General features: G+C 31.9%; 2 non-coding genes and 3 pseudogenes across 2 annotated transcripts; 3 read left to right on the top strand and 2 right to left on the bottom strand.

Annotated features, from left to right (window-relative positions):
• Window positions 1-50: 50 nt before the first annotated feature.
• Window positions 51-1740, top strand: LOC125370701 (annotated as a pseudogene).
• Window positions 1741-2710: 970 nt separating this feature from the next.
• Window positions 2711-6716, top strand: LOC125370681 (annotated as a pseudogene).
• Window positions 6717-10235: 3519 nt separating this feature from the next.
• On the bottom strand, window positions 10236-10309 carry TRNAW-CCA. The gene has a single exon. It is a non-coding gene; the product is annotated as a tRNA-Trp (tRNA).
• Window positions 10310-10490: 181 nt separating this feature from the next.
• TRNAP-UGG lies at window positions 10491-10564 on the bottom strand. Its single transcript has one exon. It is a non-coding gene; the product is annotated as a tRNA-Pro (tRNA).
• A 6165-nt stretch (window positions 10565-16729) lies between these two features.
• On the top strand, window positions 16730-18275 carry LOC125370658 (annotated as a pseudogene).
• Window positions 18276-20000: the final 1725 nt, after the last annotated feature.

Raw genomic sequence — 20000 nt, 5'->3', positions numbered from 1 at the left:
CTCCAGGTTCTTACAAAAAGCAAAAGATAAGCGTTTTTTTAATACCCCCTATTAGTTAATAATCCTATAATAATCCTAGTAATCGGATCTATATACTTATATAGAGAGGAAATGAAATATTTCAATGATTTTTCATCGAATGACTATTCATCTATTTATTTAAATGTAAATAGCAGCAAGAAAGAAAGTTCTATGGAAAAACGGCGGTTCAATTCGATCTTATCCAATGTGGAATTAGGATACAGGTGTAGGCTAAGTCAATCGATAGATAGTTTCAGTCCTCTTGAAAATACCAGTGTAAGCGAAGACCCGATTCTAAATGATACAGATAAAAACACCCGTAGTTGGAGTAATAGTGACAGCTCTAGTTACAGTAATGTTGATCGTTTAGTCGGCGCCAGAGACATTCGGAATTTCGGCGCTGATGAAACTTTTTTAGTTAGGGATAATAATAGGGACAGTTATTCCATATATTTTGATATTGAAAATCAAGTTTTTGAGATTGACACTGATCATTCTTTTCTGAGTGAATTAGAAAGTTATTTTTATAGTTATTGGAATTCTAGTTCTCTGAATAATGGGTCTAGGAGTGGCGATTCCTACTATGATCATTATATGTATGATACTAAATATAGTTGGAAGAATTACATCAATAGTTGCATTGACAGTTATCTTCGTTCTCAAGTCTGTATTGATATTTATATTTTAACTGGCAGTTACAATTACGGCGAAAGTTCCATTTATAGTTACATTTGTGGTGAAAGTGGAAATAGTAATGAAAGCGAGAGTTCCAGTCTAAGAACTAGTACGAATGGTAGCGATTTAACTAGAAGAGAAAGTTCTAATGATCTCGATATAACTATAACTCAAAAATACAAGCATTTGTGGGTTCAATGCGAAAATTGTTATGGATTAAATTATAAGAAATTTTTTAAGTCAAGAATGAATATTTGTGAACAATGTGGATATCATTTGAAAATGAGTAGTTCAGATAGAATTGAACTTTCGATTGACCTAGGCACTTGGGATCCTATGGATGAAGATATGGTATCTCTGGATCCCATTGAATTTCATTCAGAAGAGGAACCTTATAAAGATCGTATTGATTCTTATCAAAGAAAGACAGGATTAACCGAGGCCGTTCAAACAGGCACAGGTCAACTAAACGGCATTCCCGTAGCAATTGGGGTTATGGATTTTCAGTTTATGGGGGGTAGTATGGGATCCGTAGGCGAGAAAATCACTCGTTTGATCGAGTATGCTACCAATAAATTTTACCTCTTATTTTAGTGTGTGCTTCCGGAGGAGCGCGCATGCAAGAAGGAAGTTTGAGCTTGATGCAAATGGCTAAAATATCTTCTGCTTTATATGATTATCAATCGAATAAAAAGTTATTTTATGTATCAATCCTTACATCTCCTACAACAGGCGGGGTGACGGCTAGTTTTGGTATGTTGGGGATATCATTATTGCTGAACCTAACGCCTATATTGCATTTGCAGGTAAAAGAGTAATTGAACAAACATTGAATAAGACAGTACCTGAAGGTTCACAATCAGCCGAATTTTTATTCCATAAGGGCTTATTCGATTCAATCGTACCACGTAATCCGTTAAAAGGCGTTCTGAATGAGTTACTTCAGCTCCACGATTTCTTTCCTTTGAATCATAAATCAAGTAGAGTCTGAAGTTAAATTAATTATTATGAAGTTAAATTAATTATTAATTAAATTTTAAAAATTTTAAATTAAATTACTTAATTAAAATTAAAAATAAAAATGAGTTAATTAAATTAAAATTAGTTAATTCATTTTTATTTCTGGCGAGCAGGTATTTTTTTTAGCAGAATCAAAGGAAAAATCAATTTTTTTGATTTTTTTGTGACATAACATAAGAGTAAATTGTAGAAAGAATCATGTAGATAATTTTTTTACCGATATTTCTGATTACTAATTAAGAAACCTCTATCAACAAGATCAACAAGAAAAGAGTGAATTCTTTTTTCGTGAAAAATGGGCAAGGTATAATAAATAAAACGAATTTCATGTTCTTTTCTTACCTATGCATAGAAAATATAGAGTCTTGCATATTTATATATCTCCTGGGAATCCTTTTTTTACTAAAAAATCGACGGATTCTAAATTATAACGAATTTTGGGGAATTTATAATCGGAAAAACTCTTTATTTTTTTTTTATTTTATATTAAATATATTAAAATATTTTCTATTTTCTATTAAAGTAAAGTTAAAAAATGAAAAAGAAAAATGAAAGTTATAAGACAAGAAAAAAAGATAATAAAAGAAGAATAACAAATAATGGATTATCATATTTCATGTAGAAATATGAATAAGTCATTTAGTTAGTTCTACGCTCTTTGCACTTTATTATATTATATATACTCACTTAGATATACTTAGTATAATTATATACGAATTTTAATGATTATAAGAAATCTTTCTAATAACTAAATAACTAATAAATAACTAATAATAGAATAATTAATATAAATATAATTATAATTAATTTAAATTATTAATTTAAATTATTAAATTAATAGAATAAAATAATAATTAATAATAAAAAAAATAATTATAATAATAATAAATAATAATAAAAAAAAAAAATAATGAAAATATATAAATATATTAAAATATAAATATATTAAATATATATTAAAATATATTAAATATATATTAAAATATTCAAAATAATATAATATAAAAATAATATAATTATAATATATAATAAAAAAAAAATGAAATAACAGGTACAAATATTAAATCGAGGTGCCCATTCTATGACAATTCTCAACAGCTTACCCTCCATTTTTGTGCCTTTAGTAGGCTTAGTATTTCCGGCAATTGCGATGGCTTCCTTATCTCTTCATGTTCAAAAACAAGATTTTTAGATCCAATTAGGTCTAACGGGGTAGATTTCATTTCTTTTTTTTTCAAGACTTAGACTTGGATCATAATATAATACAGATATAATACGGATATCTCTTTAGTTTAGTATAATATGATATAACATACGAGCAGCTCCTTCAAACGTAAATGAAAATGAAAGGGTTCTTATGCAGACGTAAATATGATATATGATATATAAGTAAATGGACTATTTGAAAATAAATCGAAACTGTGGCGGATGCCTGAAAGAAATGCAAAGCAAAGCTGATATTTTTATATATGTGCAGATAGGGGATCCTATGGGGGCTGAGCTCTTTTTTAATCTAACGAATTCGATGAATTCCTCCTAAAGATTCACACCAGAATAATCCGAGTTGATGAAAGTTACTTCGGAAACAAAAAAAAAAGAAAGTCAAATTCATTTGGGCTAGTCTCCCGCTTCAAATAAAAAACAACTGGATCTAGTATGAGTTGGCGATCAGAACGTATATGGATAGAACTTATAGCGGGGTCTCGCAAAACAAGTAATTTCTGCTGGGCCTTTATACTTTTTTAGGTTCATTGGGATTTTTATTGGTTGGAATTTCCAGTTATCTTGGCAGAAATTGGATATCTTTATTTCCGTCTCAGCAAATAATTTTTTTTCCACAAGGGATCGTGATGTCTTTCTATGGGATCGCCGGTCTATTTATTAGTTCTTATTTGTGGTGCACAATTTTGTGGAATGTAGGTAGTGGTTATGATCGATTCGATAGAAAAGAAGGAATAGTGTGTATTTTTCGCTGGGGATTCCTGGAAAAATCGTCGCATCTTCCTCCGATTCCTTATGAAGGATATTCAGTCTATTAGAATAGAAGTGAAAGAGGGTATTTTTGCTCGGCGTGTCCTTTATATGGAAACCAGAGGCCGAGGGTCCATTCCTTTGACTCGTACTGATGAGAATTTGACTCCACGAGAGATTGAGCAAAAGGTAGCGGAATTGGCCTATTTTTTGCGTGTACCAATTGAAGTATTTTGAAATGAGCGAAGAACAACATTTCTTAACAGGAACGAAAAATCCAAGAGTCTTCGTTTTTTATAGTTATAGCATAACTTAACTGAAATTTCACAATACAATATTGATGAACCAAAGAAGACATATATTATATATATATATACGGATATATACGGAACAATTCTAAAATAAAATCAAACCTTTTTATGCGTATCTAAATTCAATTTCAATATTCAATAAATTTAGTAACAAAACAAGTAATAAATCGAAATAATAGACCCATCTCATAGATCAAAACAAAGCATTTCGGAATAAAATATAGAATAAAGAAATTCTCTTTTAATTTTGAATTTTCAATATTTGAATCAATATTTGAAATTGATACATTAGATATGGATAGATCGTATCTTGTAAATTATCTTTCCTTTCTCGACGTTTCTTGTTATCTTTCTTTTTGTCCTCCCTAATGAACAAAGGGCTGGACCACCTAGAATGATAACTTTTCTGTCTTATTTTGCTTTTGCCACTCATTTTTGATTATCACATCACAATATTCTTCAAAAATCTTTCTAAATTATTCCTGTGGAATATGGGTAAGTTGGCCATTTTTTTTTTTCGAAATATTTGTTTTGTTGATAGAACGGAATTCTTTCATCTAGAAATCCGAATTTGAGCAATTAAGATACTTAGAAACAATATTTTTTGTATTCTTTCAAAATTCAAGGACTAACCGCTGACTCACAAATAAAAATAGGGAATAGATTCATAAGTTCAAAGCCTCATAATAGAACTTATGCTTGATAAAAATATTAGATCATATGGAGGTGGGTTCATTAAAAATTCACAGACGAAAAAATGAAAAAAACATTTATTCCTTTCTATATCTTACAGCTATAGTTTTTTGCCCTGGTGGATCTCTTTTTATTTAATAAAAGTTTGGAATCTTGGGTTATTAATTGGTGTAATACTAGTAAATCCGAAACTTTTGTAAATGATATTCAAGAAAAAAGTATTCTAGAAAAGTTCATAGAATTAGAGGAACTCGTTCGCTTGGACGAAATGATAAAGGAATATCCGGAAACACATCTACAAAAGTTTCGTATCGGAATTCACAAAGAAACAATCCAATTGATCAAGATGCACAATGAGGATTATATCCATACGATTTTGCACTTCTCGACAAATATAATCTGTTTCGTTATTCTAAGTGGTTATTCTATTTTAAGTAATGAAGAACTTATTATTCTTAATTCTTGGGTTCAAGAATTCCTATATAATTTAAGCGACACAATAAAAGCTTTTTTCATTCTTTTATTAACCGATTTATGTATAGGATTCCATTCACCCCATGGTTGGGAACTAATGATTGGCTCGGTCTACAAAGATTTTGGGTTTGCTCATAATGATCAAATTATATCTGGCCTTGTTTCCACTTTTCCAGTCATCCTCGATACAATTTTTAAATATTTGATTTTCCGTTATTTAAATCGCGTATCTCCGTCACTTGTAGTGATTTATCATTCAATGAATGACTGAAAATGATCCATGAATCCAATTAGAATGTTTGTTATTTTGTACAAAATACAAAAGCAAAACATTCAAAATCTTACTATCAAACAAAATCTTACTCTATTTAATATATATATATTTCTTTTTCTATACATCCAAGGGATTCTCTTCCTATATTTTCTATTTTAGTAAAAAATTTCAGTAAATAGCAGTATCGTGGATAGGGAACTATACTAGCGACCTACCTAATTTTATTGTAGAAATTTTCAGGATCAATGATTGGACCATGCAAACTAGAAAGACCTTTTCTTGGATAAAGCAAGAGATTACTCGTTCCATTTCCGTATCGCTCATGATATATATAATAACTTGTGCATCCATTTCAAATGCATATCCCATTTTTGCACAGCAGGGTTATGAAAATCCGCGCGAAGCAACTGGCCGTATTGTATGTGCCAATTGTCATTTAGCTAATAAACCCGTGGATATTGAAGTTCCACAAGCGGTACTTCCTGATACTGTATTTGAAGCAGTCGTTCGAATTCCTTATGATATGCAACTGAAACAAGTTCTTGCTAATGGTAAAAGGGGCTTTGAATGGGGCTGTTCTTATTTTACCTGAGGGGTTTGAATTAGCCCTCCTAATCGTATTTCGCCAGAGATGAAAGAAAAGATGGGAAATCTGTCTTTTCAGAGTTATCGCCCCACAAAAAAAAATATTCTTGTGATAGGTCCTGTTCCTGGTCAGAAATATAGTGAAATTACCTTTCCTATCCTTTCTCCGGACCCCGCCACTAAGAAAGATGTTCACTTTTTCAAATATCCCATATATGTAGGCGGAAACAGGGAAGGGTCAGATTTATCCCGACGGGAGCAAGAGTAACAATACGGTTTATAATGCTACAGCAGCAGGTATAGTAAGCAAAATCATACGAAAAGAAAAGGGGGGGTACGAAATAACCATAACGGATGCGTCAGAGGGACGTCAAGTGATTGATATTATACCTCCAGGACCAGAACTTCTTGTTTCAGAAGGCGAATCCATCAAACTTGATCAACCATTAACGAGTAATCCTAATGTGGGTGGATTTGGTCAGGGGATTCAGAAATAGTACTTCAAGACCCATTACGTGCCCAAGGCCTTTTGTTCTTCTTGGCGTCGGTTATTTTGGCACAAATCTTTTGGTTCTTAAAAAGAAACAGTTTGAGAAGGTTCAATTGTCCGAAATGAATTTCTAGATCTGTAAATTTATCAACATCAAGTTCTTAAAACGAATAACAGTTGGTAATTATATATGATCAAAAAATGAAAAGCTCTTGCTTTTAAAAATTAAAAATTTTTTATACCAGATTTTTGAATTATTTGTACCGCATTTCTAGTCATAATATGTATATTGGTAAGAAGACTATTTGACTTTATCCCCTTTTTGTGTTTTTTAATCTAATTTTTTGAATCTAAATAAAACGGGAGCGGTGTGATTATCTTATTATTGTCCGATTTAACTGTCATAGAGTGCATCAATAGCTTTTTTCTATTCTAATAGAATCCCATTTGACTAGATACTAAGCATAAGATAAGTAAGCGGAAAAGCAAAGGCTAAATGAGGGAGAACAAAGGATTCTAGGAAGTATTATTTTTTTTTTTTTTTATTCGTCTTCCTAGTCTTCGACACAAGAAAAGGAATTTGCCACATCCCTTTCTTGTGTCAAAATAATAACGATTCTTGATCCCATTCCTCAAAGATTACTATTCTTAGCTTCTGTTTTTTCTAGGTTTATCATAACTTCCTTTTCAATTTTATACGTATAAAATTGATTTTTTACGTATAAAATACGAATAAAGTATTATGATTATTATGGACCCCCTCGGCCTCGAATCAGACAGAGAAAGGAGGGGGTCCATTGAGTTCTTACGCTTTCATGTCTACAACTCAGTTCACCCGATTACTTACTACTTACAGGGATGAACCCAATCCGGAATATGAACCATAAAAGAAAATGCCTATTAAACCGATCACAAGAATACCAGTTACAGTACCTATTATCCAAAGGGGAATTCTTCCAGTAGTATCGGCCATTTATCCCACTTCCTCCACATTTAATCAAGTGGTCGTGCTAGAGACATAAACAGTCATAGATAATTATTAGATGATATCCTTCCGATGGGATAAGAGAATTCCTATTCTTATTTATTATTCTACTATTTTATTTTCTTCTTCTTCTATTAATTGAAGAAATAATTAGAAAATAAAACAGCAAGTACAAAATGAGTAATAACCCCAGTAGAGACTGGTACGATTCAATTCAACATTTTGTTCGTTCGGGTTTGATTGTGTCATAGTTTTATAATTAATTGGGATTAGATTTATCGTTGGATGAACTGCATTGCTGATATTGACCCCAAAAAAACGGTAGGTACAGCTAGTCCGTGAACAGTCAACCATCGTACTGTAAAATTGGATAGGTTCGATCTATGGTCATTGGGCCTCCTAAAAGATTTACTAAATTCATCGAGTTGTTCCAAAGGATCAAAACGGCCAGTTATTAATGGAATTCCTGTCGGCTCTCTGTAAAATATTCATTTGGACGAGGGCTCCCAAATACATCATAAGCTAAACCCGTGCTGACGAATAACCAACCTGCAATGAATAGGGAAGGTATAGTAATGCTATGAATGACCCAATATCGAATACTGGTAATAATATCAGCAAAAGAACGTTCTCCTGTGCTTCCAGACATACTGAGCTCCACATATTCTTGTACAATCAAAAGGGATCGATTCTGTAAAAGATGAGATCAGTAAATGCAATTTCACTGAAATTGAATCTTTGTGAGATCGTCAATATTGTACCAAAGGTTTCTTTAAAGTATACCGAATCAGTATAGCTATCCTTCTTCTGACGCAGCAACGCAACTTCAATCAGTATCGAAATGAAATCTTAGATAATCCCTTTCTTCTTTTCTTTTTCTTGTTGCTGTAGAACTGTGTACCATAAGATAAGGTCGGGTAAAATGCGAATTCAACGGGTTACAATAATAATTCATGGAGGAGATTATCATATTTCCGCAATTCAATTAGATGTGAATGGATGTGAAATCAAAAACTTTTGTGCTTTTGTGGTTATAGAAGAGTTTTTTGTTGGAATCCCAACTCCCCCCCCCCCCTTTTTTTTTTTCATTTTGTTTTTCATTTTAAGGAATTGGTTAATCATCTATTAAATTAACAAGTACCAATAGTAGAGAATATTCGATGAAAGAGAAAGAAGGAGAACAAGGAAAAAATAATTGTAATAATCAATATTCGTGATGCACGTATTTGTGTATTAGATTTAAAAGGTCTTTCTTGACACTTAACTACATGTTTTTTCGTTTTAATATTAATATAATATGGAACGAAAAATGTAAAATCTAGAAAAGAAAAGGATAATTGAAATTACTAGTCTTAGAATCTAGTTGTACAAAACAAAAAAAAAGAAAGATTTTCTTTTTGAGTGATCTGATCGTGCGATACTTTTTTCTTCTTATTTTATTGTATTGGATTGAGATATTATGTGAATGAATCAACTAATAAATCTAATAAGTTAAATTCAAATTTAAAATAAAAATAGAAAAAGTAAAAAAAAAAGTAAAAAGGAAAAGGTATTCTAAAGAAAATAGAGGGTCGTTTTCATTTTAAAATGTAAAAACGATACAAATTTGATACAAATATACAAATACTAAATAAATAAACTAAATAAACTAAAAGAAACTATCAAAATAGAAATAATGTTCCAATTTTTTTTATTTTTATTTTGTAGTAATTTCCGTAGTGATTCCAAGAAAGTTTTTGAATGAAGTTATACAACATAGTTTTTTATTAATTTTATTAATATTATTAATATTTTTATTTTTATTTATTTATTAATATTTATTTAATTATTTTAATTATTTAATAAATTAATATTTAATTATTGTAATATTAGTTTTCTATTTTATTCTATAGTTGTTCAAGGAATCTCTCGATTCGGAATCAAGAGAATATAAGCGGATGTCATAGATGATAAATTGATTTTCTCACCTATATCATATCACTCTATTTTTGAGTGCTGTCTATAATCTATAATGATAATGATTGATAAATGATTGATAAATAAAAATAAATAAAAAGTGCTCAATTGAACTTTTCTTCAATTGGTATTTTTGTTTATCTTCGTATCTTTTATCTTTCAAAAATCGAACTTAGGAAAGTACTTTTGCTTTACAAGTATATGTATAAAAAGGTTTATTTAGTTTCTATATGCTTACTATAACTAGTTATTTCGGTTTTCTACTAGCGGCTTTAACTATAACCTCAGTTCTATTTATTGGTCTGAGCAAGATACGACTTATTTGAAATAAATTGAATGAACAATTTATAAAAAATTTATAAAAAGAAAAGGAAATTTTTCGGCAGTATTCCATCTATTCTCTAGTTCTTTACCGTGTTAATTTTCAATTCTTGCTTATTGAGATTTTTCTTATTGAGATTTATGGGCGATATGGATTAATATTTAAGGATAGATATTACCTTTCTTTCCCCCCCCCTTTTTTTTTTTCAAATAAATTGAAATGATTGAAGTTTTTCTATTTGGAATCGTCTTAGGTCTAATTCCTATTACTTTGGCCGGATTATTCATAACTGCATATTTACAATACAGGCGTGGTGATCAGTTGGACCTTTAATTAATTAATTAATTAACACCTTGTTTTTTTGACCTCCTCTTTTCTTTAATCCACAGGAGGTCAAATTCAGATTGCTCTTCCATTTTTTCTGTATAAAATTTGACCTAACAAAACAAGAACAGAATCACGCTCTGTAGGATTTGAACCTACGACATTGGGTTTTGGAGACCCACGTTCTACCGAACTGAACTAAGAGCGCTTTCTTATCCCAATCACAAAAAATCAGACTGTAAGTAAAAAGATTCTTTTTTTAACTACTCCAATATATCTTGAATGCCTATACTATCATATATAATATGATAAAAATAAAAGATTAAGTATGGCCAAGTTTAATTGATCTCAATTGATCCCTCGTTATTACTCAGAGACGAAGTAATAGGTAGGGATGACAGGATTTGAACCCGTGACATTTTGTACCCAAAACAAACGCGCTACCAAGCTGCGCTACATCCCTTTCAATTGGTTTACAATGTTATTGTAAAGAATACCCGTTTTGTTTTCCACATACTTATTTCATTTTCTCCATTGATATACTTTTTCTTTTTGATCTCATATCATATATTATATTCATATATTATATAATAATATCGCTTATTATATCTTATTATATAATGATATACTTACGTAATAATAAAATATAATGATAAACTTACGTAATAATAAACTTACGTAAATTTCGTGAATGCTCGGGAGGACATTTTTTCTTTGTTTAAGAAAAGGAAAATCTTATCTAGCAAATTGTTGTACATTTTAGTTTGAATTAGAGATTCTGCTTACAAAACAAATGCAAGTGTCCTTTAACTACATATACGTCTGATTATATATGTATAATCATTATATATTATTACAATAAAATAAACATTATTTATTACAATAACAATAAAGAATAAAGAAGGAGGGTTTTAAATGCGAGATCTAAAACATATCTATCTGTGGCACCGGTAATAAGTACTCTATGGTTTGCGTCTTTAGCAGGTCTATTGATTGAGATCAATCGTTTTTCCCGGATGCGTTGACATTCCCTTTTTTCATTCTAGTTATCAACGTGCGCGTGCGGGGGTGAAGAAGATTAGAGATACAATTAAATATCTGTGACTACTGCCCTCCTCTTTTTATTTAATTAGAATAAGTTAGAAAAGAAAAAAGAATAAAAGTGGATTCAACCGCAGCAAAATAAAATTCGGAACTTGGGGCCCCAGCTTCAAGTAAAGTAAACTAACTTCAATTAAATTATTAAATTAAGATAAGAGAAGGGAAGTAGAAATTTGATTATTGCAACAGTATTATACAAGATGCTTAAATGAAATACTGTACTGTGATTCTAATCTAAACTTATAATCTAAATATAGTTTAGAATCTTTGTATTACTTATTATTACTATATTAGTTGCAATGAAATCTTTCAAAATTGGATTTCGAGTTAGCAACTTATATTTTTTTCGTTCCTTTCTTCTTCACTTCGGATCGGAAAATCGAAGAGTTGAGTGAATAAAAACCCCAAGGAGGTTCATGGCCAAGGGTAAAGATGTCCGAGTAAGGGTTATTTTAGAATGTACTAGTTGTGTTCAAAACAGTGTTAATAAAAAATCAACAGGTATTTCCAGATATATTACTCAAAAGAATCGACATAATACGCCTAGTCGATTGGAATTGAGAAAATTCTGTCCCTATTGTTACAAACATACAATTCACGGAGAGATAAAGAAATAGACGGAACCGGTCGCCTGCGTGTTACCTTTACAAGAAAGATGAAAAATGACATAAATGACATATTAATATATAATATGTTATGTTAATATATTGTTAATATATATTAACATATATTAAAATTATATATAAATTATATATATATATTTAAATATAAAATAAACAAGCAAAATCCTATTTCTTAATTCTAAATCATTTTTGATCCAATTGAACGAAATAGGATTTTCGAAATAAGGAATAAACAAACCATGGATAAATCCAAACGGCCTTTTCTTAAGTCCAAGCGATCTTTTCGTAGGCGTTTGCCCCGATCCAATCGGGGATCGAATTGATTATAGAAACATGAGTTTAATTAGTCGATTTATTAGTGAACAAGGAAAATATTATCTAGACGGGTGAATAGATTGAGTTTAAAACAACAACGATTAATTACTATTGCTATAAAACAAGCTCGTATTTTATCTTCGTTACCTTTTCTTAATAATGAAAACAATTTGAAAAAAGCGAGCTGGTCACTATAACTACTGATCTTAGAACCAGAAAAATAGGCTTACTCCTCAATTGAATCAAAATTCAAATCCGAATTTAATTTAAACCTAGATTAATGTTTTGTTCAAAAATCCGAAAATCCAAATTTGAGTGTCGTGTCGTAAGAAAAAACGAGTTGGGTAAGAAGAAATTTTTTATTGAATGTTTTTGTTCAGTTTGACTACTTTATACTTGATTATATTATCATCATATTTTATCATACTAATTTCTATCATATTTTATCATACTAATTTCTATTCTACCTTCCCGGAATTCCTTCTTCAGGGAATTCCATGTAAAATATTTCATAGATTCTTCCAATTCACTTATTTGATAATGTCATTGGAAATCATATAAAGGCAATTCCTATTTAATATAGCCATTTGCAAGTATTTACGATTAAGAAGCAACTGTCTCTTGTACAGATTATTTATTAATATACTATAACTATAGGATACCCTATTCTCACGAATTACTGCATTTATCCGAGTGACCTACAAACGATGAAAATTTCTTTGCCTATCTCTATCCTGATGGGCCAAAGCCAAAGCCTATTTTTGCTGAATAATAGTTCGAGTAAGTCTTGAATGAGCCCCGCGAAAGCTTGATGCGAATAAACGAATTTTTGTTCTACGCCTCCGAGCTATATATCCTCGTCTAATTCTGGTCATTGAATAAACGAAACTTTGATAAATAACTAATTGATTTCTTTCAGTTATTCTTTTCCCTTCTATAATAACAAAACGGATTCTTCCAGTGTATAAAATAATAATTCCAACGGCTTTTGCTACTATAACCTTCCCAACTACGATTTTTCTTCGAGGCATTTCACCTCGAAATAAGAAACTGTATTGATACTAGGTATCAAACAAAAATATAATAAAAAGTAGTAAATAAAAATATAGAAATAGATAAATAAATAATAGAAATAATAGTGGGTTCCATCGTTTCTATGGTTACTTCTTAAACGGTGAGGTCTTCTATACACCGGAGCCCCTCCTTATTTAATCATTTAATATAATAAATATAATAAATATTTAATCATTTAATCAATGCTATTGTTAACATGTACAGTTCACACTTTTGGCTCTACCCATGAATTATCTAGTAATAGGTCTTTCACAAGGAGATCCGTCTATACAGTAACGGTATTTAATTATGAGGATTTTCTAATTAGTTGACCCTGTTAGTCCGTTCTTGCAAGAGTAGGGGTATAATTTTTGGCCTTTTAATTTAAATAAGATTAATAAGATTTCCCGCTTAAAGGATAACCATTTGCTACCAATGGAAACTCTTCGTTTTAAATTGAAAATTGAGGTTGCAGCAATGAAACCATAAATTTGATACACAATAGACGAATATGATAGATCTTTTTTTTAGATAATGAAGGGATTCTTCTATTCTATCTTATTCATCCGTACTGATCATAGATATTGGAAAGCTTTGTCCAAGTTCACGATCTGAACAAGTCGCACATACACCCTAGTACATGTTCTCGCGTTGAGGACATCCCCGAGAGCGGGGATTTGGTGATATTTCTGATTGGCTGTCTTGTGTTTCTAATAAGTTGTTTAATAGTTGGCATGTTGAATCATATGCATAATGGGCTGGTTTAGATCGATCCTAACCGGATGATTATGAATTTTTCTATATTAATATTCTATTATTATTAATATTCTATTATTAAATAATTATTAAATAATTAGAATACAAAGAATATTTAATTGAAATTGAAAGTCCGGTAAGAAAAAATATTCAATCGTGATTTGCGTGAAATTTCTGCTATTTCTTATGCAACTGCTACAAGATCACAATTCCATGAGCTTGGGCTTCTGCTGCTGACATAAAAACATCTCTTTCCATGTCTTCGGATACAACCCATAAAGGTTTTCCTGTTCTTTGTGCATAAATCCTTGTGAGGATTTCGCGCAGTTTCAGTAGTTCTTCTGCTTCCAGGACAAATTCTCCTATTTGGGCCTCATAAAACCAGCAATAGGTTGATGAATCATTACCCTGATGATATAAGAAAAAATGGCTATTCTATCTCGCATAATAAATAAAAAGATGATGAGAAGAGATAAAGAATAATAAGAAAAAAAGATAGAATTGAACAACTGTACAGGCATTGTTTATGCATTGCATGGCCCACAATGGAATTCACTTTTACTTACCTTTTTATCGAATAAAAACATAGAGTTTATCAGGTTTAAATCAGTAAATGATCCAATAACCACCCTTTCCTTGTCTTTGGAGGAGTTAAAAATAAAACAAAATACTATGGTGGTCCTGTTGCTTTATTTCATCAGTGATTTAGCAATCCCAAAGTTTTTTTTTTATTTGAAAAATAAATCTTTTTTCGTACTCTTTATTTTTTTATTTTTATAACATAAATAATGTTAAGAGCCCTCCGGTGCGAAAACAAAAAGTTTGTGACGCTGAAATAGGCCCCTGATAGAATAAAATCAGAAATACCCTTACTTAATATCTCATACTACTCTTTCGATACATAATCTAATGTTTAAAAACAATTTTATATCTATATCGAATTCGAACTGCCATGCTATTATTACTTAATATTTATATTTCAATATTTCATATGGCGAAGGTATAGTTTTTTCTTCAAATAAAACCCATTGGCGCCAAGCATGAGGGAATGCTAAACGTTTGGTAATTTTTCCTCCAACTAGGATAAAAGATGCCATTGAAGCAGCTAATCCCATGCATACTGTTTGTACATCTGGTCGCACAAATTGCATAGTATCATAAATAGCTATTCCGGGTATTACCCATCCCCAGGAGAGTTTATAAACAAATACAAATCTTTAGTCTCGCTCTCTATACTGAGATATACCATAAGACCAATAAGTTGATTCGAGATCTCGCTATCAACATCTTGACCTAAAAAGTAATCTTCTGATAAAGCCGGTTGATTGAGATAAATTTCTATCTTCTAGGAACCGTATGCACCTTTGATGCATACGGTTCAACAAAAATCGACGAAAATAAAATAAAGAATCAATGTGTAGATTCCAACCTTCCTTTTTGATAGTGAGTACTTTTAACTTAACTCTTTTTTTCTAATGTCTAATGCTAATGAAAGGGCTTTTCTCCAGTTTCAAGAAAGATGAGTTTTAACCCGTTTACCTATAAAATAAAAAAGGTTTCCTATAAAGATAAAAAAATTATTAAACTTATCAAACAAACTTCTCATTGATGTATTTTTCATCGAGATTCAATTCAAATCACGACGGCATTATCTTGTTCCTGAATGGGTTTCTTCAATTCTTTTAGGTTTGTGCTCTACTCCGAGTAAAGATTTGCCTGATTTTTATTTGCACATATAGAGCAAATGCCCCAATACCGCGTCTTTTGTTATAACTTTTTTTTATTTAATTCATTTCACGTCTTCTGCCAAATATTTGACATATTCATTATTATATTATTCGATTGAGTATGATTAGCAGTTTGAAATTATTTCAACTTCATAATTATTTCAACTTCATAAATAGAATATGATACAAGCAGTAATCGTAATAGATATATTACCAATTGGGTTCTTCTAAACGGAGCCTGGATACTTCATTTTTGGTCCAAACAAGCCAACCATAAATTATTCTAATTGATATATATAATATTAATCTGAGTACCTCAAAAGCATAGATCTAATTGACTTCATTGCATTTCACGCTCCAAATTTTGGATGATTTAACCAATCTTCTTGGGCGAAACCGAGGATATCTCAATCGGGGAGAGAACGGGGAATCCTGTATGACCCAATATATCTGACAAGTCGCACTATACGTCAATCCAAATGGAATCGTCTTCCCAGGATTTCGAAAAGGGACTTTTGGAACACCAATAGGCATTAAATGATAGAAAATTTTCGTACTCTATTTCACTTTGATGTGAAAACGTAACAATGAATTTATTGTCTTATAACAATGAATTTATTGTCTTAATAATAATAACCTTTATAATATTTTATACATGGATTCGATAAGTTTATATTTATATATTTAATATATTTATATATATATATATAAATATATATATAAAAATATATATATAAAATAAAAAAAAGGGAAGACAAAACCAATAGAGTTCAATTCTTACGAATAGGTACTTTGAATGATGAACAAATCTCTATGCATTCGCTCATATAAAATAGAGTCAACCCCCATTGCGTATTGGTACTTATCGGGTATAGAATAGATCTGGTTCTCTTTTCTTTGTTCCTACAAACGGAATTGTTACATTATTACTAAAATAAAAAAGGAAAAGAATAGAAAAAAATATTAATTCTTTCTCCGAGATAATCTACTTAAAAGGAGAGATCCATAACATAGTTTTTCCAGTGCAATAAAGTTATATAGTGTCTATTTTCGCTAATAAGGGGTATTTCCATGGGTTTGCCTTGGTATCGTGTTCATACCGTCGTATTAAATGATCCCGGTCGTTTGCTGTCTGTCCATATAATGCATACAGCTTTAGTTGCTGGTTGGGCCGGTTCGATGGCTCTTTATGAATTAGCAGTTTTTGATCCCTCTGACCCCGTTCTCGATCCAATGTGGAGACAAGGTATGTTCGTTATACCCTTCATGACTCGTTTAGGAATAACCAATTCATGGGGTGGTTGGAGTACTCGCAGGAGGAACTATAACGAATCCGGGTATTTGAGTTATGAAGGCGTGGCTGGGGCGCATATTGTGTTTTCTGGCTTGTGCTTCTTGGCAGCTATTTGGCATTGGGTGTATTGGGATCTAGAAATATTTTGCGATGAACGTACAGGAAAACCTTCTTTGGATTTGCCAAAGATCTTTGGAATTCATTTATTTCTCTCAGGGTGGCTTGCTTTGGGTTTGGCGCTTTTCATGTAACCGGGTTGTATGGTCCTGGAATATGGGTGTCCGATCCTTATGGACTAACTGGAAAGGTACAACCCGTAAGTCCAGCATGGGGTGTGGAAGGGTTTGATCCTTTTGTTCCGGGAGGAATAGCCTCTCATCATATTGCAGCGGGTACATTGGGTATATTAGCGGGCCTATTCCATCTTAGTGTGCGTCCACCCCAACGTTTATACAAAGGATTACGTATGGGAAATATTGAAACTGTCCTTTCCAGTAGTATCGCTGCTGTCTTTTTTGCAGCTTTTGTTGTTGCTGGAACTATGTGGTATGGTTCAGCAACTACTCCGATTGAATTATTTGGTCCCACTCGTTATCAATGGGATCAAGGATACTTCCAGCAAGAAATATATCGAAGAGTTAGTGCTGGGCTGGCTGAAAATCAAAGTTTATCTGAAGCTTGGTCTAAAATTCCCGAAAAATTAGCTTTTTATGATTATATCGGCAATAATCCGGCAAAAGGTGGATTGTTCAGAGCAGGCTCAATGGACAATGGAGATGGAATAGCTGTTGGGTGGTTAGGACATCCTATCTTTAGAGATAAAGAAGGGCGGAGCTTTTGTACGTCGTATGCCTACTTTTTTGAAACATTTCCAGTTGTTTTGGTAGACGGAGATGGAATTGTTAGAGCCGATGTTCCTTTCGAAGGGCAGAGTCAAAGTATAGTGTCGAACAGTGGTGTAACCATTGAGTTCTATGGTGGCGAACTAAATGGAGCCAGTTATAGTGATCCTGCTACTGTGAAAAATATGCTAGACGCGCTCAATTGGGTGAAATTTTGAATTAGATCGCGCTACTTTGAAATCTGATGGTGTTTTTCGTAGCAGTCCAAGGGGTTGGTTTACTTTTGACATGCTTCGTTCGCTCTGCTCTTTTTTCGGACACATTTGGCATGGTGCTCGAACTTTGTTCAGAGATGTTTTTGCTGGCATTGATCCAGATTTAGACGTTCAAGTGGAATTTGGAGCATTCCAAAAATTGGAGATCCGACTACAAGAAGACAGGTAGTCTGATACAATATTTGATATCTCTTACTTCGGCCTCTATTCTATTTTCTTTTGTAATTTGACACAAGGTACTAGAGATATCTGAATTTGAATTGCCGTCCTTTCTTTGAATCTTGTTCTTTTTTTATCCGGGAGACGATTTCAAATAAATAGGTATGGAAGCTATAATTGTAAACCACGATTGAATTTATGGAAGCATTGGTTTATACATTCCTTTTAGTCTCAACTTTAGGAATCATTTTTCGCCATCTTTTCGCGAACCACCTAAAGTTCCAACTAAAAAGATAAAATGATTTTTCGTTATCTTAATTGAAGTAAAGAGCCTCCCAATATTGGGAGGCTCTTTACTTCAACTAGTCCCCGTGTTCCTCGAATGGATCTCTTAGTTGTTGAGAGGGTTGCCCAAAAGCAGTATATAAGGCATACCCAGTAAAACTTACAAGTAAACCAGATATAAAGATGGCGACTAGGGTTGCTGTTTCCATTATTATATAATTTAATTTCAAGACCACAATGGATCTATGATAAGATCATTTATTTACAACGGAATGGTATACAAAGTCAACAGATCTCAATTAATACAAATAGGATTTATGGCTACACAAAGCGTAGAGGGTAGTTCTAGATCTGGTCCAAGACGAACTGTTGTAGGGATTTATTGAAACCATTGAATTCGAATATGGTAAAGTAGCTCCTGGATGGGGAACTACTCCTTTGATGGGTGTCGCAATGGCTCTATTTGCGGTATTCCTATCTATTATTTTGGAGATTTATAATTCTTCCGTTTTACTAGACGGAATCTCAATGAATTAGATTTACAAGAACCGCTAAGTCCTAGTTTTTCAATACAAAAGAAGCATTTTGGCTTGGTCTCGGATTTTGATTCTATTTTGGTAGTTCGATCGTGAAATTTCTTCTTCTGCATTTCTGGAATATGAGTGTGCGACTTGTTATAATTGATCCTATTGATAGTACAGAGAGTGGGCCTGTCGTCTTGATAGAGATGATTTTTGACCTCGTCAGGTATTTATTTTAGTATCTGGAGCACGGAATATATGAAATAGATTATGAAGTATTAGAACTATGATTCATACTTAATATTCAGATCCCGTGACCGGATTCCAAAAATTTCAAAGAATTAGAAGGTATAAATTGAAAGATTTTTCTCCTTTCTATGTTTGATCAAAGGACAAACCTTTCTTTGAATTTTTACTCATTATATTTATTCAGTGAATAAGTGATGGTACAATGGTTCTTACTCAGGGAATCTTTGGACTTAGTTTGAAGTTTTTATTAAGTCATCGTGGTTCTAATATGAATCTGAGGTTTCAATCGATTTATAGGATCTTAACAAGAAAATTCCTATCAATAATAACGAAAACAACAGTAAGGCTGCATTACATACAAAAAAATACGAAAAAATGGGTAAATAGAAGATTCAAGAGGCCTGTAACAATCAACACCAAGAGATGAATGAGCCAACTTGATATTTTGGCATTATAACCACAAAGAAGAGTTTTCAAAGAAGAGTTTTGATTTTTCTTTCGTATCATCATCTTCAAAGAAAACTGTTGAATCATAGGATTAAGAAGTTTCTATTCTATTACCCATATCCGTTTCAACTAGTATTTTGGTGGTTCCGTTTGAGCCGTACGAGATGAAATTTTCATATACGGTTCTCGGAGGGGAGGCCCTCTGGTTTACTCTATCCCAATAAAGTTTATGGATTGGTTCAAGAACGTCTC

This window comes from Ricinus communis, chromosome 7 (genome assembly GCF_019578655.1).
Source record: "Ricinus communis isolate WT05 ecotype wild-type chromosome 7, ASM1957865v1, whole genome shotgun sequence".
Lineage (NCBI taxonomy): Eukaryota > Viridiplantae > Streptophyta > Magnoliopsida > Malpighiales > Euphorbiaceae > Ricinus > Ricinus communis.
This window is presented reverse-complemented; position numbering and strand designations above follow the sequence as displayed.